The 27209-nt window shown below is 37.8% G+C and overlaps 1 long non-coding RNA gene across 1 annotated transcript; it reads right to left on the reverse strand.

The window, feature by feature from the left end:
* Positions 1-1257: 1257 nt before the first annotated feature.
* On the reverse strand, positions 1258-26339 carry LOC311286672. The gene is made up of 6 exons (XR_014626613.1): positions 26273-26339; positions 25764-25797; positions 12441-12528; positions 9734-9767; positions 8139-8173; positions 1258-2163 (listed from the first exon to the last, which is right to left on the reverse strand). It is a non-coding gene; the product is annotated as an uncharacterized lncRNA (long non-coding RNA).
* Positions 26340-27209: the final 870 nt, after the last annotated feature.

Here is a 27209-nt window from a genome sequence, read left to right on the forward strand (position 1 = left end):
GTTTGACAGCATGATCCCTGTGCTGATATTGTGAACATGCTACTCATTATGTCAAATTGACATGATCCATGACCAAGAGGTGGACCGTAGAAACTACAAAATACAAACATGTATTTGAAGGAACCGTGAGCTTGACATCATGCATAAAATGATCCTTTACCTGTCATGAGGAATGACACATCTGTGTATCTGTGACAGTTCAAGGCTCTTGTTGCTCTCTGATTGTTCAGGTTTGTTGACATGTCTTTGGAGGGCGGGATTTTGGAAAGAGGGCTGTTGATGATGGCTGAAATCAAATTTAATATATCAACAACAGCATACAACTCATTAAACCCAGCATCCTTCTAAACTATAAAAGTATCTAATTATTCTAAATCATTATTTTTATGCAAAGTATAAGTAACACCTTTTTTAGTCAAGAAACTAAATTTTATACTCTGAAAATATACATTTCAAAACTTTTGAACGGAGAAAGGGTATTTACATAAGAATTTAAATCAGAGAAACAATGTCTCACGTACCCAAATGTTCCGGGTTTTTTATTTTTATTAATGTGCACATTCAACAGAAAAAAAAAACTATAATACCAAACATAGAGAAAAGAGAGGATTTCAATTGCATTTGTCAATAAACATAAATTATTCACTTATTTGATCAAATAACTTGGACATTATAGTGTAAATGTAACAAGTAACCCTACTTTCAATGATTGCATGAGCTCTTCATTTACATCTACTGGTAATCAAACAGACAAAAGGGCACAAAATGTGGACAAATGACCACAGAAGAATCAACTAAATCAATAAACATGACACACAAAAAGCACTGAATTACCTGATATATGAAAAAAATGATAATATTGACTATATACAGTATGTTGATCTATATATCTTTGTGCACACGTGCAGAGTCAGAGGTATCTAACAGATCTATTGTTTTATATACAACGGCAATAATTATTATTAGGAGCATACATCACTCTTTCTCGTATTTAGGGTTTTAACAAAACTATAGACCGAGGTTTAAGCTTATGTGTGTAACACCCTATACCATGTGTGCTGTGGAGCTTATGGTCACATCTCTAAGCGACCATGCAGATATTACATTTTTGCCTGAAAAAAAAAAAAAACCCTCATTGGGGTGAACTCATATTTCTTGGGCATTTGATTGCAAGTGTAATCCGTGTGGTTGAAAATGGTCCTAGCAAGCACTCAGAACCCTTTGGCAATGCCCTCGTAAACACCCTGGCATTGTGGCGGCAGCTTTTACACCGGCCGGCTTCGCTCACATTATCTCTCGAAAACCGAGGCAGGAAACTTTAACATTAATCACAGACATTTCATTTACAAATAGAGTGTGTGTGCAAGAACTTCAGCACTTCACAAAATGCTGAGCTCTAAACCACATGTTGCATAAAAGCGAGTAGTAAATAAACTGAGTGTCTGTGTATGTAGACAGAGGGAAACCAGGGACACACAACTTGCCGTGTTTGTATCGATCGTGCTGCAGCCAGAACTCATCTACAAGCACAAGCCCTGAGGCTCTACAAGAGACGGACGGACAGACAGACAGACCGGGAGACAGAGACGGAGGGGGCTGCTGTTTGTGCTGGGGGATTGGGGAACAAAAGACTCCTAGAGTTTTACTCCAGCTCCTTCTGAAAGAGCGTGTAAAGAGGGAGAAAGAGAGAGAGAGAGAGAGAGAGAGAGAGAGAGAGAGACTGCTGGCTCTCCTGGCTCTGCTCCAGAGGATGATGTCATGGAGTATGACTTCACCATGCAGTGTCATCACTGCCCCCCTCTCCTCCTCCTGCTCCCTCCTTCCCTGCATCCCTCTCTTTCTCTCTCCACACACCCTAACAGAGAAGGTGCTGCTTCACTCATCCGTGCAAGAGTGATAGATAAAGAGAGCGAGGAACAGAGGAAGAGGGGTGGAAGAAATGGACAAAGAAGACAACAATGGAAGCGAACTAGTCCTTGCCTGTGTGGAAGTCACTGTCACAGTGCTCAGGTGTTGTGGATGGTTGCCAGGGCATTGCTATGCTGTTACAAAGGTGTTCTGACTGTTTGCTAGGGTGTTCTGGATGGTAGTTTACGGGCCAAGTCAAAAGAGTCCATGTCTAGTCCGTCCATCCTTCATTGTGAGTCTATGACTCTCCTTCTCCTGTGAAACAGAAAAGAAGATATTTTGAAGACTGGTTAAACTGTTTTCTTTCTACATAATGAAAGTCAATGGGGTCCAAAATAACAATGGACTCTATATACATAAAAATATATCTTTGGTTCCAAATATCTTTGGAACAACATGAGGGTGAGTAAAACACAAAAGAATATATTTTGAAGAGCGTTTCAACGGGTTTTGACCATATAATGAAAGTCATCGGGGTCTAAAACAACATTGGATTGCACTGAATTTCAATGTATGCAATGGCTATAAGAAACAAAACATTTTTAAAAATATCTTTGGAACAACATCAGGGTGAGTAAAACACACACAAAAGATATAGATTTTAAAGAACGTTTTAACAATGTTTGTCTATATAATCAAAGTCAATGGGGTCCAAAACAACAGTGAACTCCACTGACTTTCAATGTATGGACATAAAAAACAAAACATTTTTCAAAATATTTTTAGAACAACATGAGGGTGAGTAAATGATGGCGGAATTTACATTTTTAAATAAACTATCCCTTTAAGGATTTCAAAAGTCCCATAACCCCAAGTTTGATCAGAAACAACTAATGATAAGATAATGAGGCCAGTATGCCAAAGATGACAGGAAAGTGGGAAAGACTCTGAGAGACACTGGACATTAGGAGAAAGAGAGAGCAAGAAGGATACATAGATATAGAGATAGTGATGGGGAGGGGGTGGGTTGGTTTAATTACATTTCTCAGTGCCACTCTTCTGCCATACGGACTAACAGTCAACACACACACACACACTTGCAAACGCACAAGCACGCACACATACACACACACACATAGCAACGCACAGGGAGGGGTGGTACTGTCTCTCGCTAACCATTTCCTCAGTTTTGAACAAACAGATAGCAACAAAAAAAAACACACACAAGACAGCTAAAAGCTAAAACCTGTGGACATTGAAGTATCTGCTGCCAGTTACATTTGCCTATTACACTGTCAATGAAACATCCTGAAAAATGCAATGATACAAAAAATATAAAGATGATTATCATCTGTACTGTAATTGTTGTTATTGTCATCATCATGAGATTTGATCAATCAAATAACCTAGAGGCATTTGTTTTTTAAACATTTCCGGAGTTTATGAAACTGTATGGAGAATACACACTGTCTTCTGAAACAATTCTATAATAATAATTTAAAAAAAGAACACAATTGTAAAATTTATTTAAAAGTTGACCCCCCCAAAAAGAGAACTTCCAAAAATTGACTTCTGTTGAAATAAAGAAAATATTTTGAAGAATGTCGGTAACTAAACCACTTTGGTTACCAGTTACTTCCATTTTATGGACAAAAAAAGAAAGAAAAATCTGTTACATAGAGGAGAGTCAACAACATGAAGTAAATGATGACATAATTTCATTATGTGATCTATCCCTTTAAATTCTGTCTGGTCTCTCTTTTCTGCAACAAAACCGAATGGGGCTGCTGTCAAACTCCCAAAATAAAGTCAATAATGAAAGTAAATGATAACAGATTTGTCATTTTGGGTGAACTATTCCCTTAAGTTACTAAATCAAGCAGTACACTGAGTATGAAGCAATAAAAACCCGAGTCCGTTTTGCCCTCCTCAGTGTGACACTGAGACACTGCGAGCAACGGCTGATCCATGACGGAGATTTGCTTGAAACCGGTTTGTGATCAGTCTTGTGGCCTCTCTTCAAGTCTGTAAGGTGAGGATTGGGATAAACACAGCTGATCCTAGACCAGCACAAAAGAGCTGCTTGACCCGTCCATTGGGATGGCACTAACTCTCTCCAGATTGGGCCAAGCAGGGGAGCAGGAGGTTTTGGACTGACGGGGGGAAAAGGGAAAAAGAGAGGGAGACAAAGAGAGCGATACAGTGAGCGGACGAAAGGGAGATGTATCGCTGCCAGGACTCCTGATTCTACAGCATCTGTCACCCTGAGTCAAAGGAACCAATAATAAATCTGCTATCAAAAATGAATGTAAATGAAAGCAAAGCTGCTCTGAAAATGTCCATACTGCTTTGAGCAAATGTTGGCACAATAAAATCTTTTAACACTTATATATAGGCCTATTACAGGTATAGATAGATAGATAGATAATAGATAGATAGATGACAGATAGATGATGTATAGATAGATGATAGATAGATAGATGGGGGGGAGAGAGAGAGAGAGAGAGAGAGAGAGGAGAGAGAGCGATGAGAGAGATGAGAGAAAGAGAGAGAGAGAGAGATGAGAGAGAAAGATAAGAGAGAGAGATGAGAGAGTGCTGCAGGGATGACGTATTTTTGTAGGCCATAACCCAAAAAACGAATTAGCATTTTAGCACTTCCTGAAATCAATGTTTTTTTTAAATGGGTTTTTGGTTAAATGACTGAAATAAGGTCTGTGGTGAACACAAGCTCAATATGTTTTCATGCTTATTCTATGATATAAAATACAGTAGTCAACATTTGAATTGGATCAAAACCTTTGTTGATCAAAAAGTTTTTTCTTGTCTTGTAAAAGGCAGTTTGCTAACAAGTGTCTAAATGGGACTAGAGAGATTGTAAGAATCAACTTATTCTCTGCAATAATCCAAAATCCAATGGAAAAATCCTTTTGGGTTTTTGTCGAGGGAACCAGGATGATTCTAACTTCCCGCTTGGCCAACAAAAATCAACAAAAATCATATATATATATATATATATATATATATATATATATATCTTTGTCTTTATATAATCCTGATGAACGATATCATTTTGACCAGGTCAGAATATTGTGTGTGTGTCACTCTGTTCATTCAATTTAAGAAAGAGTCCAGGAATTTCCATAGAAAAGACCCAAATTCCACCTTGCATTGTAATTCTTCTGTGAAAAATACCACGTTGTCTGAAAACCAGGACACCCATGTCTACACTTTACTAAACAGTATCTGACCTTCTCTCTCAGTCTCCACAACTTCTGCACATGGTTCAAATGAACGAATCCACACGCCTGTTAGTGATTAGATTGGGCCAATGTGTAAAACCTCACTATCTAAAAGGCTCTAATCGCACGGACCATTAACAGCATGCTAATTACACAGAATTCCAGCCGGGAGGAGAAGAGAGAGGGAAGTCGAGGGGAGAGGAGGAGAACGGAGTGAGAAGTAGAACGTAATCCAGACTTGCTTTGAAGTTCAGTAACGCAAGCAGCTAGTAAACTAAAGCATTTATCATTAATATGCAATGCTCCAAAAACATTTAAACTCTTCAAGGTATAAATGACTCTGACCACAGAGTTACAGTCAAGGCTTTGAAGAGTTTAGGGAATTTCTGCTGGAATGCTTTGGTCTCGCCTGTGGATGGAAATGCCAAAATGAGACATCTGTGGAAATATAATAAAGGATGGACTATAGATTTTTTTAATTATAATTTCTTTGGAAAATCCCCTTCTTCGTTCTTAGCTTTGTCATTGTAGATCGCTATCATATTGCTAAGTTCATACAAACACCAACACAATCACATGCGTAGACTTACTGTTCAGAAGTTTGGGGTCGGTAAGATTTTATTTTTTAAAAGAAATTCATACTTTTATTTAGCAATGATGCTTTAAATTGTTCAAAATTGCCAATAAACACTTTTATATTGTTACAATAAAAAATTATATTTAAAAAGTGCTGTTCTTTTGAACTTTCCATTCATCAAACAATTGTGTCAATGTATTTTTCCAGCATTATTAATAAAAAAGGTTTCTTGAGCAGCAAATCAGCATATTAGAATGATTTCTGAAGCATCACGTGACACTGAAGACTGGAGTAATGATGCTGACATGTAAAGCAGTTGTTTCAAATTATAATAATATTTCACAGTATTACTGTTTTTCCAGTATTTTTGATCAAATAAATGAAGCATCAGTGACTTCTTTCAAAAACATAAAAAAAAAACATTTTAAAGTGTACAGACCCCAGACTTTTCAATGGTAGTGTATATTGTTTAAAAAATAAAGCTATTTATGAGTAGTTCCTACCCAAACCCTAATACGTAAAAGAAAGTTTTTCAGTTTTTCATTTAGTTAACCTCTAACGACATTTCTTCTCAAGGCTTCTTATGACTAGGTTGAAAACATACATAAACACACACACACATGCACATACACACACACGCACACACACAGAGAATAAACAGTCCCGTCCAAAAAACATGCATCCTTTACACAGACACTTGTAAAAAATATCTCTCTCGTTTAGACTGTTTCTGAGCTACAATGCTAATGCTAATCCATACAGAAACCCTGATATGAAAATGTTTGCTCTTGTTAACAAGGAGGATTGATAAGAAAGAAAGTGAGAAAGATGGAAGAAGGGATAGCGCTCGAACAGGAACACTAAGGACCTCTTATGCCCCAAAAAGATGCAGCGTTTTCTCTCTGTATCAGAACAAAGGGGGTCTTTCTTCGCTATGCTAAAATCGTGGTGACAGTGTTCCCCGACAGAGCTCATCTCGTTTGCAAGTGCCTATAGATGGAGGCCTGAGTTTGACCTCTGACCTCTCCATTCATTGTGAGGCCAGCGAGCCTTGTGTCAATCAAACACAAAGCGTTTTCTTGTCACTCTGTCCCACAATAGTTCTTAAAGAGAGGCCCGTGTCTGTCAGATGAACTGGATTGATTCATTTGTCTGCTGAACAGAGCTTGACTTCAACAGCTTTTAGCCTCATTGATGTAGTTAATGCATATCGTGTACGTTTGACGAAAGCTTGACACTGGCCAGCTTGATCCCGAGCCTAACATGGGCCAGGGGAGTTGCTGAAAAGCCCAGCATGAATGACATCACTCTGAAGAGTGTGCATGTGTGAAAGATAAGACTTAAACTGAATCCTACCAGATCTGTGAAAAACCGACTAAATGTGATTCAGCTTCACTCTCGGCTAGCGTGGGCCTTTAGCTAAAGGAACAGTTGACCTAAAAATGAAAATTCTGTCATTATTTACTCGACCTCTTGTTGTTTCAAAACTATATTACTTTCTTTCTTCTGTGGAACACATTTTGAGGAATGTTGGTAACCACATAGTTTCGGTTCCCATTGACTTGTTCCCATTGAGAGGCTTGATTGGGCTTCCTCTGGGCCAACGGCAAGGGGTTTTTGGCCTGATACCTGGTCCAAAGCGGGCCAACTGAGGCTTGAGTTTATCTGAGTCTAAAGAGTACCGCTGCTCATTTCCCATGTTTTCATATCAGGCTACCAGCTAACTTACACATTAAAGACATTTAAAAGAGTTTTCAGCTCAAAGCTCACTTTCAGACACCAGCGGGAAATTTGAAACAACTCCCGGATTCTGATCACAGTATGAAATACTTATGCGATGCGATGCTAAAGGTTATTTATGCCAACCATTGCGATAATAAATACACATATGATAATGGAAAATAACAGAGACCGCTTGAAGACAAATCATATATGATTATAATCGTGTATTCATTTGGTTTCATGTTTCATCTGTCTCTTCCCTGTGCCTTTGTGGATACTAGACTTCTGTATCCGCATATGTCATAAATTACGTATACTCCGATTAACTCATATAACTCATAACTCCTGTTTTCCGCTCACGGGCTCCCTATGTTGCTCTGACTGAAAGGATAACGGGAGGCGGGAGAGATACCTCAAACATCCTCAGATTGCATAATTTCGTGGGAAATTAATCGAAATGCTCATTCTTTCTAAATAAATGTGACGTAAACAAATATTTTGTCAATATTTTTCTAGATGTGTAACCCTTTAGACTTAAACGCCTTAATGGAGTTGTTTTATGAATTCCTGTGATCACAAATAAATGGAGCAGGTGCGATTGAATAAGCATATGTGTGTTCTTTTTATGTGAGATTATTTCAGACACATAATTAATAAATTACTGTCACTGTAGCATTTTTAATCATTTGTCACATATCAATTCGGGAGTCTTAAATATTTAAGTAAAGAGTAGAGTAGAGGTGTACTCACCCAATGTCGTTCTAAACCAGTGTGACTTTTTTCCTCTGTGGAACATAATAGAAGAGATTTTTAATAATGATGCTAACCAAATGGTTTTGCTTCCAATTGACTTCAATTGTATGGTCAAAAAATGTAACAGTCAATGGGAACCAAAACTGTTTGGGTGGTCTATCCCTTTAAGGTTAGGGTGTAGATAAGGGTTAGGGGTTAGAATTTGTTTTAGCATTGTGTAGGCAATCAGCACTGTGACTTACATAAGTTTGGCACAAAAAAAAAGTCATGATCCTCATATGAAACTTTGAGAAGTCTGATTCATATTTGTTCCAACAGATGAACCAGTTCAACACAATGATTCACTAATTCATTTGATACAACATTTTGTAACCAAGTAATATTTTGCACCCTGTTCTCGGTTACACTTTATTTTAAGGTGTCCATGTTACAGTGTAATTCCGTATTTAAGTACTGAGTAATATTAATGAACAACATTTACTTACTATAGGGTCAAGGTTAGGATTAGGGTTTGGTTTAGGGTTAGTTCCATATAATTATACATAATTTACTGTTATTACTATAGAAAGTAAATATGTGTACAGAAAAATAATGCGTTAGCGGCCATTCTTTCAGCTCTTTGGGGCCGGAAATGCTAGAATATGTCGTGATTCTTTGTTTGTTTAAAGTTCAAACACAATTGCACTTATGTGAGAACCGAATCAGAATTACATTTTAAACTGGGAACCACTAAAAACAAGCTGAACCCGACAATGCGTGCACTGACTTTCACCGTGAACTTTGCTGAATCAAACGAACTGCAGCCAAACTGAGTGTTTTTCTTTTCTCCTGCATTCAGTCAGCTTTGGCAGAGCAGTGCTTCATCTCTCTCTCTCTCTCTCTCTCTCTGAGCAGGAGTTAATTAGAGAACAGTTGTGAGTTGCGTTCACACAGCCCAGCCCAACGGGCGTCTGGTAAATGACAGGGCTCCGTTTGCACACTCTTTCAAAACCCAGCGGCGTGGCTGCAACCCCTCCAAACTTACACCAATTACAACAACTTCTGCCACTCCCTCCGTTGCCTCCTCCGTCCTCTGTTTATGCTTTTGGCTGGGGCAATTTTACACTGGTCTCCGGTCAGGATTTGTGCATGCAGTATGACACAATACAAACTCAAACTCAAAGTGAGCTTTGTTGTGGTTTAATATTGATCCAATCCTAAGGCTGATCTTATATGTGATCTCTAATTTAAAACCAGCCTTTGTCATAAAATCTAAAGAGCAGATCTGTACTATAAAAATTCGCTTCAAAGAAAAGATCTGCACTCTCTCCAGAAACACCAACCACCTCCTCTGTCCTTTTCTCCCCTTCACGACAGCCACTACACCCATCTGGAGCCCCAAGGGCTTCTGGGACGAAGCTCGTCCTGGAGAAGAGTGGGGGTGGAGAGCTGGGCCTCCAAATTAGTGGTGATTGCAATCGTTAGCGTTGCTTGTTTGTTTGTGTTTGAATCCACTATGGTTAACAGTGGAAGAAGTGAAGTGTGGAAAATGAGATAGAGAGGCAGAATGAAATAGAGAGAGAGAAAAAAAAGAGTATTCAGGAGGATTGTACCTTTTGTCGCTGTCGTAGAATTTATTTTTTAGGGCTGGAAAGTACAGAATATATGATTCCGTTATTGATATCCTGTTCACAAATAAAAAGAGATATTTGCTCCTGAAGTGAACACTGTGCACTAATGCAGACAACTGTAAACTAAAAGTCAAACTGGCAATGTTTTCCCTGCATCATTTATTTCTATATGTATGGGGGAAAACACTTTAGCACTTTAGTAATATAAAATATTAAGGTTTGGGGTCAGTACGATTTTTTTTTAAAGAAATGAATGCTTTTATTTAGCAAGGATTCATAAAATGATCAAAAGTGACATTTATAATGTTACAAAAAACCTATTTCAAATAAATGCTGTTCTTTTGAACTTTCTATTCTTCAAAGAATCCTGAAAAAAAAGTGTCTCGGTTCCCACAAAAATATTAAGCAGCACAACTGTTTTCAAAACTGATGATGATAATAATAAGTTTCTTGAGCATCAAATAATCATATTAGAACATGTGACACTGAAGACTGGAGTAATGATGCTGAAAATGTGCATACATTTTAAAATCTATTCAAGTAGAAAATAGTTATTTTAAATTGTAATAATATTTCACAATATTACGGTTTTGACTGTATTATTGATCAAATAAATGCAACCTTGGTGAGCATAACTTTTGAACGCCATAGAGTATATATGTATAATTTTTATTTCTATACTAATTCAATACAATTATAGTTTATAATTCTATATAAAACGTATGTTTACACTAATTTTTTTTTACATTTTTTTACTTATAAACCAGTATTATTTACAGTTATAGTTTTTTATTTATTTATACTATGCATCATATTACTTGCTAAAGAGATTTATATACTAGACGGTATTATGTACTATAGTATATAGATATGATTTTGAATTACATGTGTGACTGAGTATTATATAATATACAGTTATAGTGCTTATACAGTTATACTATAAAGATAAATCTCACATTTACATATTAGATTCTTACTAGATATACTTGACATTTACTGGTCCCTGCTGTATTCTGCCAACAAAGCAACAGAAACAAGTTTGTGCCGTAGCAAGCAGTCACCATTAAAAAATGCACACAAAAATGCTCCTCCTTTATGACTTAGCAGGTAGTTTGCTTCAATTCACAAATGAACAAGTCATGCTGTTCGTTCCATCCAGTGAATTCCCCTTACAGTCAGAGAAACTCGATGAGTCATCGCGAGGGATTCCCTACCCCTCTCTCCCAAACATGGGCAGGAAGAATGGAGTGTTTTTAGGAAGGAATGCTGATTGGGGCCCTTGGCGAGGGGGTGTGCTAATGCATTTGTAACACTGTGGCCTCGTGTTTGTGGCGCGCTTCACACTGTGCAGCCAGGAAATCATCAGGACAATTTGACAAAGAATGTCTAGTATTTTAGACTAATCATCTGTGAGGTATTTAAGCCAATCTGAACCACATGGTTGACCTCTATTACGGCTACTTTTACAGTCACCTCGCATTTCCAGTAAGTCTTAGTCGTGGTGTCACAGCAATAAACTAATGTTCATTTTGAGTGGATACTTACAGTGTAAAGCCTTTGCTTGAATACAAAATGTATATATAAGGATATATTAAACAGTGCAGTAGTCATTTAGCAGACACTTTTATCTAATGTGACATACAGTAGACTTATTAAAGGAGAAACCTGGGGTTTACTGCCCTGCTCATGCACAATGATGACAGCTCACGGATTGCCCCTAGCAGAGTTCAAACCTACAAACAGCCCAGATCTTTAACTACACCACAACACCAGCCTGCCCACACCATTAACTAAAACATTTGGTCTTTTTAAAATCTTGCAGCCTAAGTATCTGAAATACTCATCACAAACACACCAAGCTGTGGCAGTAGTAAGAATGGCTGATCTGGAGTCAGTCTTTTTGTTTCTCTAACAGTGATTAAGATCAGACAAGCTGGACTGAATGATGATGATGTTAAGGTGAAATCAAACTTAAAGTTATTTCTGATTTCTTTCTTCATCGGCTGACACGTCAGTTATTTATATTGTGTGATTCCCAATGAAACTATACATGAAATGCTATGTTTCTTATATCATCAGCTCTGAGACTCACACAACATATCAGGTTTGTCAGAGATCTATGAAATTGAGTTGCATATATTTAGCTAATGTATTACATACACAATAATGTTAATAAGTTTGTGGTAAGATTTTTTAAAACTATTTTTGAAAGAAGTGTTGTGAAATATATTCAAGTATTTTTTTATTTTCAAATGTGATGATAAAGCTGAATTTTCTCCAGTCTTCAGTGTCACATGATCCTTCAGAAATCATTCTGATATGCTGATTTGCTACTCAAGAAACATTTCTTATTATTATTATCAATGTTGAAAACAGATGTGCTGCTTAACATCTTTCTGGAAAACGTGATAAATTTTATTTCAGGATTCTTTGATGAATAGAAAGTTCGAAAGAACAGCATTTATTTTAAATAGGAATCTTTTGTAACATTATTAAAGTTTCTACTGTCACTTTGTATCAATTTAATGCATCCTTGCTGAATAAATGTAAGAATTTCTTCAACCAAAAAAAAAAAAATCGTACTGATCCTAAACTAATGAGCTGTAGTATATATCAATATGATGACATATGAATTGGACTTGGCAAATGTTACTGTTTGAGACATATATTGCATTCACTTATGACATACCTTGGACTGCAGATTGGAGATGAGTCGTGTCTTCACAGACTGCAGTTAGCTGCTCTTCTGGACGAATGCAGCAGGTAGCAATTTCCATCTGATGTGTGTAAACGAAACAAAGAACAATAACGTTCAAAAAAATTAAGCCTGCAAAATGATTCCATCCAATTTGCACCTCATCTACTGAATTCAAAGTTAATCATAGACAATACTACAATCAAGTTAATCAAGTCTAGACCAGTACTATTCATCCAAAAATAGCTTTATTATATGAGGGAATGAACAGTGATGGCAAGAGTGAATATTTTGGGATATGGATTTTTTTACATGATCAAACTTAATTCTTCTCTTAGACGAAAAGGTTCTGTATAGAACCTTAAAGGGTTCTGTCATATTTAGAACATCTTAAGGGTTCCCATCATGGGATCATTTATGGATTTAGTGTTCATTAAAGGTACACAATATAACTTTTGTCCCTTTAGCCGTAAAAACAAAACATAGTTATGGTTGTGCTTTGGCTCTGCGTGAGTAATTTTTTTAATTAACAACATTACAAAAGTTATTATCATGATGATTGCCAGTCTGATATGGTCAAATGTTGATTTTTTTAAAATAACTTTATCCAACTGCTCATAAAACAATCACTATTACACTGTAAAAAAAAAAAAGTTGTAAAAAATAAGCGTACTAATTTATAAGAAAAAAGTTTAAAATTGCTTATTATGATGAGTTAAAGCAATGTAAAAACATATGTTGTCATAACATTTTGATCATATAGTTGTTTACAGTGTAGGCTTAAAGGTGATGATACACAGGGCAACTTTTTGAGCAATGTTGCTGGGCAATGTTGCCGTCAACGGGCAACCAGATGAGACACAGGATCCACGACCGACCTAAATTATCCGGATAGAAATGTATTGCCCATTTTCAATGGGAAAGTGCCCAAGCAACAATCCCTCGGCAAGATTGCCCAGCAACATTGCTCAAAAAGTTGCCCTGTGGCTGTGTATCATCACCTTAAGAGATATAACCATGGAAAGGATCTCAAGATGACTAGCTGAAGATTACTGTAGCTGTACCCATTATTAGACATGGTACTTCCTCGAAAATAAATTCCAGCACAGCGCTACAACAAACATAATGAAATGACCCTTCACAATTGATTATGATTTACAATGAACCCTGTTAAAGAGCTATGGCAATATATCTGTTAAATAAACACCTTACTCAACCATTGAGTAATAAAAACTGCATCTCTACGTCACTTCTATACAACATTTCCAATCCCTCTGTTCTCGCCATCTCCGAAAATCCAAGCCAGTGTTGATTCTCATTTTATTACTCTGTCACATTCTCTTTTTGCCAGCAGACTCTCCTCTGTTTGGCATTATTCCCCGGAGTTTCGAGATTAAACGTGCTTAATGTCAACCTTTCTCTCTCTCTTTCTAAGAGTGTAAAGATATATACAGTATTCCAATGTCTGTAACTTTATGGAAAGCTGTATGGCCGACCTATTAGAAGCCTCATGTATAGATTTATTTATGCTTTTTTAGTAAGTCCTAGTTACTGACTTTATTAATTACTAGATTTTTTATTCTATTTTTTTATTTACTGGATTTTCCCTCTTGATTAAAATGTTTGAGGCTTGAGACTGACTGACTGACTGACTGACTGACCGACCAATACTGTAGACGTATGTCTGTACATCTATATGACATAAAGATGTTGTCCACAATGACTTGAAGTCTTAACTGGCTCTCTGCCATCTCGAACTCTAATTACTGTTTTTCTACATTTCTCGTGTCTACTGTTGATGCAAGTTTTTTTCTCTTTCTCTCTCTTTCACCACTGCAATTATGAGTGCTAGCAAACAGACCCAAATGCCCCAAGGGAGACGCAAAGAGGACCACGCACTGCAAAAATTAGAGAGCAGAGAGACTCTGATGCTGTCATTAAACATGCTATCAACGCAAATCATTTCAAGAGTGTTGTTTGTTTCTTTTATCCAACTCTGAAAATGGCATTAACAGTCTTTTACATCTTAAAGACCAGATGAATGTGCATAAATTGTTGTTTCTTATCATAACAGTGAGTTTCTGTGGGGAAAAAAGTGAAGGATTAACCTGCATAAGCATATAAATTTGCTTGGCTTATATGACAATACTGAAGCAATGCGGACTGAAAGATCTGAGCAAAGAATAAGGTGATAAAGGTTACAGAAATTATGCTGAAAATTTGTTTCATAAAAACATTTATAAAAATATCAGTAGTTATCTAAAAAATAAAATATATGAATTAGAGTTTCAGGACATTTCTATTCATGTACATTAATGATCTGTTAAGCACTATACAATGTGAGTTGTGCTTGCCCATGCAAAACACTATGCTATATTTTGCCCATTACTATGTGGTTGCAAAGTGGTTGTTTAACAGCCAAAGTAAAAAAAAAAAAAAAGTCCACCCCCAAGACTTCTTGTCCGTTACATGGCAAAGTTGAACTCTAACCAAAAAAAAAAAAAAAAAAAAAACCCGGGAAGGCATGTCCTCACGTGGTAAAAAGTCCAACAGAGGAGGGAGGGAGGGCTATGTCTGGAGAAGGACGCAGAGCAGGCGAAGGGCAGGAAACCAGGGGAAATAACAGGGAGAGACCAGAGCAGCAATGATGGTGGGAGGAGCCAGGAGCAGTAGTAGCCAGGCAGGGACCCAAAGCGCAGCCAGGACGATGGCCCACGGTGGAGTCGAGGGAGGGAGGAGCCATGGTGGAGGCGTGGCTGTCGACATCAGGGGGGTGATAGATGGAGCCGATGGAAATGGAGACCCAGGCGGGGTCCGAGACCCACACGACACCGATGGTTCAGGAGACAAAGGCAGAGCCGCAATGACAAGCATCTGAGGTGGAGCCAGTGGGACTGAGGACCAAGGTGGAGCCAGAGGGAAGGCGGAGCAAGACAGAGCCGAAGGGGTGGAAGGTCGAGGCGTAGCCGGAGACCCAGAAGTCCGTGGCATAGGCAGAGTGGCGGGAGACTCAAGGAAATAACCTCTTCCATCTCCTCATAATGATAAACTTCTTCAGAGGCCAGCTGCAGCTCACCCTCAGTGGCAGTACAGTGTAGGCTTTCCTCCGTTCCCTTATACACTACGAGCAGCCCCACGGGGAAGGACAATGTTGCCGGCTCACACACCTGGTCAGAATCACTGTGGTGCTCCGGGTCCAGGGTAATGGTGGGCTCAGTCCTCTTGTCTGGCTTGTACATCGCGGCAGGTTCTCTGTCTGCAGTGGCTTCTGGCATTCGCTCTGTGCAGAGTGGGGAAGGTGTCTGGCAGGGCTCTGGGTCTGGAGTTGGGATGGTGACGTCCTCATCGGGCAGATGGTGAAAGCCGATCCATTGTTCACCAACACCCACTCCACAAACGTGGTTAAATCCACTTGATGACCGATACCAGGGAGGCATGCTATGCACCACTCATTTAGGCTACTTAAAAAAACAGACATAGGGAGCGGTCGGAGAAGGTAGTAAGGCACGCCAGGTCTAGAAAGAAACAGAGCAACTGGAAAGTTGTTTTTTACACTTTTAGGGTTCTGTTTTGTCACATAAGGTGGCCGTAATGAAGCGTACAATCATGAGGAATAGAAAAAAACAATCTTTTACTAATAATAAATCCACTATGGAAAAAACTGGAGAATAACTGGGAGTCAAAATAGCACAAGCACACTAAACATTAACACGGAACAATGAACTGTGGAAACTGAGGGCTTAATTACACAGGGAGTAATGAGGTAATTAAATGAACAACAGGTGAATGTAATCAGTAACTAATAAGGCTGCATTTACACTTGGCATTAACATGCGACCTGTATCCGGATGTTGTCCACATACAAATTGAAAAGACAAGTGTAAACGCGCTTCTGAAAAGAATGTTATCCGATCAGTGTGTCCAGGTTCGGAGGTAGTCGAGGAACCATTGTGATCGGATCTCAGTGTAATGTAACCGCAATCCAGCCATCGTGTCTGCATTCACAGGTGGACGTCACACAAAACCCCGCCCACTGTCATTATTCCCCCTCCTCTCTCCAGGAATTGCTGCACGTAGCTGTGTGGTTTTGCGATACAGTCGAGTGCGAAGTACATCGCAAATATACTGAAATGTTTGCCTTCGCACCCGAAAGTTGCAGAACCATTCATTTTCTGTAAAGAACGCGCATTTTTCCCACCACAGCTCGGACCCATATGTTTCTCTGTACCGTTTCCATTACGGCATCTATCCACATTATTAGTACTTGCAGCCTCTTAATCCTCCTCATTTTGGAAAATTTGTAAAATGTCCCCCGACTGAAAACTGTTTTTAAAAGGAAACCCACCACTTCAGGTCGACTTTGCACCGGAGCCATCCTTTTTTTCTTTTCTTTTGTTTTCCGCGGGAATGCGACATCGGATCGATCTGTTATCCAGATACAGAAGTCACTTGATATGGACAGGAGTAAACGCACCGTGTCCTGATTGCCTTATGATCCAATCTGCTTGATCGGATCACGGTGATCGCATGTTAATGCGAAGTTTAAATGCAGCCTAAGGGAACAAACTGGCACACACCAGGAAACTACGTTAACTAAGGCCGTGTGTCCACCAAAGCGTTTTTAGCCAGCTGAAAACGACCTAGCTATGGGTGCTTGAGAGCGTTTTGGTAGTGCAGCATTTTTTTCAGTTGAGACACTTTGCTTGTGATACGGAATATCTGCGAAAGTGTTACTAGAATCTCATTTCACACATATTTTGTTTCTGTGTTGATTCTAGATTAAAATGTTGATACAATGTAACGTATTTTCTCTGGCTCTTGTTTTAAATTATTTTGTTCCGTTATTATGCTTGTTGTTGTCATCTGTTGACGTTGTACAAGCAGAATCTGGCGGTTGGTCGTTGTGGTATACTAATCCTGCCCCTCCTCCACTGTGATTGGATGGTTGGGTAAAAAGTGACAGTGATGAGTGCTGTGTTTTACTCAAAGTTGAACATTTTTCAACTCTCGGCGACCTGTAAAAAACGCAGAGCGCTCAGCGCTTCAGCGTGAAAAAAACGCTCAGCGCCTCGTTACGCTCATGGCGTTTTAAAAACCCGCTGCTCCCATTGAAAACAATTGAAAAAACGCTTTGGTGGACACACGCCCTTACAATGACATGGAACACAGGCAAACAGGAACAGGGAAAACCGAACCAAAATACAACAGAAATAAACCAAAACATAGCATACAGGTGAGGACAAGATACTTTTTTTTTTCATAAAAATTCCAACCTATTGACCAGTGTTGCATTATTATAAAATGTCAAACATTAAAAGAACCATTTTTTAAAAATAAAAAGTAGATTTAAAAATGAAAAATATCTAACAATTCAATTTGACTTGACTGTCTATAGATTAGTGTTTTTTAACCTCTACTAACACTTTTAATCCAGTTTACAATTTAAGAAAGAACAAAATCTATCACACAACATAACTGAACACATCTGAATCAACAAAATCTCTTCCGTATAAGAAAGGCCACATCTGGGCCTTACGCTGACCTGCTGCTTGCTGTGGTCTTAAAAGAGTTCAGAAACCAGCAGTCAGGGATAATGGAATTGCAGTTGTGGTTTCAAAAGTGGGGAGTCCCCCTTGCTTTTCCAAGCCTGACTAAGAGCTTTCTCCGTGGGCTGAGGAACAGGATTCTGCCCTTGTCTGCCAGAATACTGGATGTCTAGCAGCGTCCCGTTACCTTACAGTCCCCAGTGTCTGATTCACAGCTACGTTGAATGGAAATGTGATGAAAGTTGTTTATCACTCAAATATGCAGACATGAAACGACTCAATTTACTACTGTTAGGTCTCTCTCTGTGAGGTCTTAGCCGGCGTTTATGACTAACCGTCTAAATACTCCAAACAGGAACCACACACACACCTTTCAAACTCCGGTATCTCTCATGTCCTAAACGACATAAAAAAACATAATTTCCTTAATAACATTCCACTGAGGTCATCCCAAACAATGCAACCGGCCAGGCACCATCCTCTTGTGAAACAGCGCCAGCGAAACTATCCCAAGTATTTCCAGACTAACACTCGAGACATTCTTCCCGTTAGTCCTACACAAAGGTTCCCATCTCACCTTTGCAGGGGTGGAGTGATGTCATAACACACTCTGAGAACTTGCGCGAGGGATGTTTCCCTGACATTATGCTTTCCAGACCCGTGTTAAATAAAGCAGTATGAATGAGACGATGACTGGATTCTAAAGGAATACTCACCAATTACCACTATTTCCTATTCCTCTCTCAGACAAAATGTAGACATATATATACCCACATTTATACATACAAATCAAAAGTTTGGGGTCAGTATGATTATTTTAATGTTTTTGAAAGAAGTCTCTTATGCTCACCAAGGCTGCATTTATTTGATCAAAAATACAGTAAAAACAGTAATATTGCCAAAAATTATTACACTTTAAAATAACATTTTTAAATGTATTATTATTTTGATAATATATTATTATCAATGCTGAAAACAGTTGTGCTGCTTAATAGTTTTCAGGGTTCCTGCAGGTTTCAGTTAGTCAAATTTAAGACTTTTTTAAGACATTTTAAGACCATAAAGATTGAAATTTAAGACCTACACGACGCATTGCCAAAAAATATACAAATCAAAGAATTCATTTTATTTCAATGAATTCAGTAATTGAAAAAGCATTAACTTAATTTACAGATAAAGCAATCACATTAGTAACCTTCCAGACCCAACAACGCGTCAGAGAAAAGAACAGAATCAGATATAATTTTTTTATAGAAAATTGTACTTTGCATATTATAGGCCTACTGTAAAAACACATAATTATTAGTTGATTTTAGTTGATCATAACTAGAGATGAAATGGCATGAACATTTCATTTAATTATTATAGTGCCAAAAATTATCACTGTTATCACAGAATCCTGTTCAAAAAGTACTAATACTACACAATGAAATCAATTCACCAAGTTTTATGTCGAAAAACAGCAAATAACAAATAAAATTAGCATCAATACGCACTAACATAAACATTAAAATAATACGATTAAAAATGATAGCCAGATTTTATGTGTCTTGCAACATGTTATATACTAACATGTACAAGTTCAAATAAAGTTGACAAAAAAAAGGTTTTTATAAAAAGATAAACCTCACATATTTCAGACTTTAATTTGTTTGACTCATTCTTTTTATAAAAAATGATTTAGTGACATTTACAATACACTTTAGCTTATCTTTTATTATTAATGGTAAAATTCGGTCAGATTTTCCCGTGGCGTCTGTCGTTGCTATGCAACTCCACAATGACAAAAAAGTTTTAGTGGCTAATGGATTTCCACCGCCGAAAAACGCTTGCTGTAGCTCTGTTACAAGATTTATTTACGGAGAAGAGAAAAACACCCGTAGTGTTTGGGTGCACCCGCATCCTTCATGTCTTTTTTCCTGTTGCTGCGCCTGGAAAAAAGCGAGTGCGTCGCTTCAGTTATAAGCGCGCTTACCGCGCGCCTACATTTGAATGAACTTGAGCGCGAAAAAGACGCGATATGAGAACTGCCTCTTGGCGAGCGACTTCGATACTTTTTTGCTACTTTGTAATAACTTTCTGCGGCCAGCGTTTCTGGAAATGAACGAGGGTAAAAAAAAATGAAGACCTGACTAAATGAAATTTAAGACCGCGGATGAAAATCTGGCTGTTTTTAAGACGTTTTAAGGCCTTAAATTTAAAGTTCAGAATTTAAGACATTTTAAGACTTTTTAAGGACCCGCGGGAACCCTGGTTTTGTGGAAACTGTGTATACAGTATATGTACCCCAGTCAACATAGCCCATCTAAAAATCTCCATGCTATTTATGTCTCTATGATATATATATTTTTTAGCTGATTTGATCATCTGGAAGGCAAAAATAGTAAGTCTGATCATGCAAAACAATAACAGTATACTTCTCCATAACAAGCGGATTCATTTGAGGTATCAAAGATGTCTGTAACACAAACGGTGTGGTATAAATTACACCCCATATTTAATACTTACGATTAAGGGTTTGGTACAAATCCCTTAACCCAAGAATGGGCAAGTGCTAGAGATGCTTGCTTTAGAGCAGTGGTTTTCAACCAGGGGGTCCGGAGGCCCACAAGAGGGCCTCAACACAGGGGGCCTCAAGATGACTTAAATGGATTTAAAATAAGACAAAACAAGCATGGAAACAAGCTAAAACAACTACAAAAATCTAAATATTTCGTTATTTTTATAATGAATATATATCTTTCTAGTTATGCCAAGCCCTACAATATTTTATGGGGTAGAAATTGAGTGTGTGTCATGGACAATGAAGGTGCCTTGAAGTTGAAAAAAAGTTGAGATCCACTATAAACTATAGAATTTTAGCTAAAACTACGGCTATCATGGTAAAATATCTTTTTTTTCTGTACCCCTCTTCCGAATCACTCCCGTGAGTAGGCGATGACGTCACCCTGGAACGGGCCCCATTGTGATAAAATTGATTGTCTCAACGCCTTGCTCTTAATTCACTGAATGAGCCACTCAGGGGGATTGAAAAGACACGTCTAAATCACTATGATTCATACGTGGGACTGACACATCTGCTGCCACCCTACAGCAAACAAGTGTTAGACAGGGAACCTCTGCCCACTCCTGCCTAACATGACCTCACAACAGAGGAAAGGACCCCGACTCGGTTTGGATCTCTGACTGATAAAACTTAAAACTGATTTTATCAGACTCACAGCACCACTGAGTATAATATGTGTGTCTGTATTAGATATGTTAAATATAAAACTACATAACAGCAACCAAAAAAGTAAAACCTCTTATGTGAGGTAGTTTGTGCCCAACGTTCATGCCCAATAAAAGACATGCCCTAATCTGTGGGCAGTTGCGACAACAATAGCACAGGAGACTGTCAAAATAACCCCCACAATGCCGGCCAGGGGAGGATGATGTCATCATTACACACCTCTGAATACAAAGACATGCAGCACAGCCAGACGCACTGATCACACATGCACAAATACTACCCTGCACAATGTGAATGTCTTGGTAAATGAAACGTACTAATCCAATTTCTATTTGTGCATAAAATATGTGAGTGTTTGCATGCTTGTTGTCTCGTTTTCGGTCATACAGTAGACTAAACATACAGCGTGTCCAACTCCCACTGGAGTAGTTATGTGGACTCTCAAGTGCAGTAACATTTTTTTTCAAGTGTTGCTGGGAAAACAAAAAAGAATGAGACCGACAGTGGATACATTTTCCACTGATATTTTACAGAAATACTTTACAACAACATTTCAACTGAAGCACATTTACCAGCTTTAATTATGGACGCAATGTATAAAAACATAAACGTAGGGGTTAATTATAATGCTCAATTAATGTTGAATAATAATTTAATGCACAACACACTCACTGTAACTATATCCAGTATGTGAATGCATAATTCCTCTTTTCAGATTAACAGAAAGTTGCAGTAACATGGATTTTTTTTTTTTTTTTAATTGTTGCTGCATGGAAATAAATAAATAAATAAATATTAGCATATCCAACTGATATTTTACAGAAATACTTTACAACAACATTTTAAATGAAGCATGTTTACCAGCTTCAATTATTAACGTAAAATAATAGAGAAAATATACAATAGACAATACTGCTTTTGCGAAATGATACATTATTTTTTTTCATTTATTTAAATGTACACTATGTAACTTTTGGCCCTCTAGCGGTAAAAAACAAAACTGCATGCATTTTGCGAAAGAACATTGTTTTGGTTGTGCTTCGGCTCTGCTCATAAAACATTTAGTTTAGGTGGAAAGGATCTCAAGCTGACTAGCTGTAGACGTTACTGTAGCTTTACCCATTAATAGACACGGTACTCCCTTGAAAATAAATTCCAGCACAGTGCTACAACAAACATAATGAACTGACCCTTCACAAATATAATGCTTTAAAATGAGCTCTGTTAGAGAGTTACATATTTATCTGTTCAATAAAATCCCTTACTCACCCATCGAGTAATAAAAACTGCATCTCCGTGTCGCTTTTACAACAATTCAAATCCCTCAGTTCTCACCATCTCCAATGTTGATTCTGGTTTTATTACGAGCTCTGTCACGTTCTCTTTTTGCCAGCAGACTCTCCTCTGTTCTGCGTTTCTTTAAGTGGGTGATTCCCTGAGGTTCGAGATTTATCTGCTCCATGTCAACCTTTCTTGCTAGTTGTGACATCAACTAACCTATGCTACTCCCACACCATACAAAGTGTCCAGAGCAACTTTTTCTCTCTTTACGGATATGACGAGACATGCACGGGCGAGTGACGTATATAAGCAATTTTCTGCAAAAACCATCCCTCTAGGTCAAAATAAAAACACTTATAGTACCATAGTGAATCAGGGTAAGACATAAACACGTTTTGGAAGAAGGGTTGATGATGTATTGACTCATTTAAATTTTGTTAATTTTGAACCAAAAAAGTTACAATTAAAGGAATAGTTCACTTAAAAATGAAAATTCTGTCATCATTTACTCACCCTTAAGTGAGTATGAGTTTCTTTCTTCTGCTGAACACAAAGGAAGATATTTTGAAGAATGTCGGTAATCAGACAGTTGATGGACCCCATTGACTTCCATAGTAGGAAAAAAAAAATACTATGAAGGTCAATGGGGTCCATCAACTGTCTGATTACCGACATTCTTCAAAATATCTTCTTTCGAATTATATCTATCTTCTGTATGAAGAAATGTATACAGGTTTGAAACAACTTGAGGGTGAGTAAATGATGACAGTGAACTATTCCTTTAAGTGGATAGGGTTCACTTTCATTGTGTAAAAAAAGTGCAGCTTATATACATTCTGATATAAATCTCCTTTTGTGTTCCACACAAGTAAAAGAAAAGTCAAATACATAAGAAACAACATAACGATGAGTAAATTATGACAGAATTGTCATTTTTGGGTAACTTATCCCTTTAAATGAAATGGTGCGTGTTTTGTCTAAGTTAAGAAATGGTAAACGGAGAAAACTTCCCAGGAATAATTTTCTTTTTTGGTCATTACGTGATTGTCTGGTCTAAAATACTCCACCACTAATGTGCTTTAAACACTTTGGTTAGTCTAAACCAGGAATTAACTTCAGTGTCTGGGAAGCAAGCACAATATATGCACCAAAGAAACAAATGCCACATGATTTGGTAAGACAGCATAAATGTGCATTAAATATGCAAGGCTGTAGAAAGAAATACTGTATGGGGGTTGTGTAATGGATCTGGGCTGGTAACTCAAAGATTGTAGGTTCAAATCCTCAAGAAAGACTGCCCTTGAGTAAGACTACTACACATCAAAACTGTGGGGAAGAGCAGGATAACTGTAATACTCAATAAATGTTGAGCAATAATTTAATTCACTCGCTGTAACCATATTGGTATATGCATGCATAATTCTTCCTTGCAGAACTGCAGAAAGTTGCAGTAAAAGTTTATATATTTTAATTATTTGATCGAGTAAAATTATCTTAAGCAATTTTCTTTTTTATGGTCACAATTTTATTTATACGTTTTTGGGTCTGATTTGCTAGGAATTTGCTAGAAAAAAAACGTAATGATCCTATATGATTCTTAGTCTCCTTTAGACCAGTAATAATTAAATATATATTTTTACATTATAGAGCTATTTCAGTTACTGTTAAAGGGATACTCCACTTTTTTTGGAAATAGGCTCATTTTACAACTCCCCCAGAGTTAAACAGTTGAGTTTTACCGTTTTCGAATCTATTCAGCCGATCTCCGGGTCTGGGGGTCCCACTTTTAGCATAGCTTAGCATAATGAATTGAACCGGACAAGACCATTAGCATCTCTCTCAAAAAAAATGAACAAAGAGTTTCGATATTTTTCCTATTTAAAACTTGACTCTTCTGTAGTTACATCGTGTACTAAGACCGACAGAAAATGAAAAGTTGCGATTTTCTAGGCTGATATGGCTAGGAACTATACTCTCATTCCTGCGTAATAATCAAGAAACTTTGTTGCAGTACCATGGGTGAAGCAGGCGTAATGATATGACGCAGCACATGCCGCCTGATAATAGGCTACTGAGCTGGGGACTATTATCAGGTGCTGCGTCATATCATTACGCCTGCTTCACTCATGGTACTGCAGCAAAGTTTCTTGATTATTACGCAGGAATGAGAGTATAGTTCCTAGCCATATCAGCCTAGAAAATCGCAACTTTTCATTTTCCGTTGGTCTTAGTACACGATGTAACTACAGAAGAGTCAAGTTTTAAATAGGAAAAATATCGAAACTCTTTGTTCATTTTTTTGAAAGAGATGCTAATGGTCCTGTCCGGTTCAATTCATTATGCTAAGCTATGCTAAAAGTGGGACACTCAGACCCGGAGTTCGGCTGAATGGATTCGAAAACGGTAAAACTCAACTGTTTAACTCTGGGGGGAGTTGTAAAATGAGCCTATTTCCAAAAAAAGTGGAGTATCCCTTTAAAATAAAGTAGCCTTTGTCTACTTCTAGTTTAATTAATACAATTTATTTGACACAGGTAATGACTACTCAAATGTTTGATGTTTGGAGAAAAATGTTAGCTTAAGGCTAAAGAGTAAAAAAATTAAAAAAAGTGTTATAATTATCCCTATAATTATCCCTGCTGTCTCTGACCACCTTGTAAAATAATCAACTGTCTAGTACAAAGACATATAGCTTGAACATACTTATTTTCACAAATCTTCTCAAAACAATTTCAGAAGGCCGCCTTTCCACTAAACTGCATGCCGTATAGCTATAAGTTATGTAGTAAACGGTATAGTTGTGTGTGTGTGTGTGTTCTTGTCTGCTTAAGTCAGCATACATTAGAGCAAAGACTCAGAATAAGCACAGTGACATCACTGCATGTGGCTTGATCCCAAAAAACACCTCAATGGTCTTATGTGTTTGGCTTTCATGATAGCTTGTGTGTGTGTGTGTGTGTGTGTGTGTGTGTGTGTGTGTGTGTGTGTGTGTGTGTGTGTGTGTGTGTGTGTGTGTGTGTACGATAGAGACAGAAAGAAAGATAACTGGACGATAAATCAAATCAGTAAGCAAAACCCCGTTCTGATGAAAAGAAACGTTTTTAAATTTATTACCTTCACTACTTCATTTGATTTATGCCATATTTAAGTGTTTGCTGTTGTCTTTTCACAACTGCTGATATCCTTGAAAACTTTTATGAAAGAAAGATTAGATGGAAAGTTCACCCAAAAATGAAAGTTGCGTTATCATTTACTCACCCTCATGTTGTTCCGAATCTGCATGGCTTACTTTCTTCCATGGAACACAAAAGGAGAGGTTAGGCACAATGTCAAGTCAAGTCAAGTCAAGTCACCGTTATTTCTATAGCACTTTATACAACACAGATTGATTCAAAGCAGCTTCACAGTGATATACAGGCAAATAACGATTCACTGATGCAAACAGAATTCAATTCTGATGTAAAGCAGCTTGAACAAGAGAAAAGTGTCATTTACATGTTCACTGTATACAATGTACAAATGAATTTTTTTTTATTGGAGTATGTTTTACAAGAAAACAAGATTTCAGCCAATTTCCCATTTAATTCAATGTGTTTTCTTTGTCAATAGTTGTGCAATTTACTAGCAATTTTTGAATGAAAAAATTCACCTTTTTTTTCAGTGAAGCTGCTCTTTTCTACACAAACTAAATGGGGACAAACTAAACTGAGGTCTCTATTCATTTTCATTGTATGGAATCCAAATTCTGTTAAAGCTGAAACACTTACGCCAGCTTTCAATCTGTGTACAAATGTAGACAATGTGAAAATGGATATGGGGTGGTCTCCTAGAAAATCAATAGATATGTCAATCATTTCAGTTTAAACTGACACTGAATTTACTACATGCAAAATGACCAATCATCTTGATTTTAATATCCAGTAAGCACTCACCAATACAAACAATGCCACGCTCCACGACCTATAGAACATAAAACAGGTCCCATAAAGCGCCCGTGGCTCATTGAACACGGGCCCGAACCGATCCCGTGCAAACTTCATCTATCACAGGGCCTCACTGAGAAAGCACGTCGAGAGGAAGAGAGCCAGTTCATCTCGTGGAGCCATCTCTATTGACCTCTGCTGTCGCTGTAAAACAAACAGCCATCTGTAAAAAGCATCCTGACAAAATATTTACTGTGAATGACAAATGACCAAATGAGGCGGGGGGGTTTGGCTGGCCAAAGGAAAGCCTGTGCACAGTTAACTGCCACTAACTGGCCATGACAAAACTAAAATAGAAGCTTTCTAGACGTCTGTGGATTGAGATTGATTCATAACAGGGAGATAAGAGGTTCGGTGGCAAAAAAAAAAAAAAGATCTGTTGACTGTTAGAGCAGAGGTTCTCAACCTTGAGGTCACGGCCATATGTGTGGTAACCAGGTATGGCATTATTTCAAGTTTAATTTAGCTCTATATTTTGAAAGGCATGTCTTTTAGTCCATGTATGTTTTTAGGCCATCTATGCTAGTGTACAAAAACACAGATGACTCATCCTGCACTGCACTGATCTTTATCCAGTCAAATGCTCTCTAGAATGTGAATGCCTTTTCCTATACCATTTATGTTGTCTTTAAATAGGCCAACCCGACCTCAACGTAACTATTTTACAAGGTGGCAATTTTGTATGAATTTTTACTATATGTGATTCATGTGAAGAAACCGA

Source organism: Rutilus rutilus, assembly GCF_951802725.1.
Source record: "Rutilus rutilus genome assembly, chromosome: 2".
In the NCBI taxonomy this organism is placed as follows: domain Eukaryota; kingdom Metazoa; phylum Chordata; class Actinopteri; order Cypriniformes; family Leuciscidae; genus Rutilus; species Rutilus rutilus.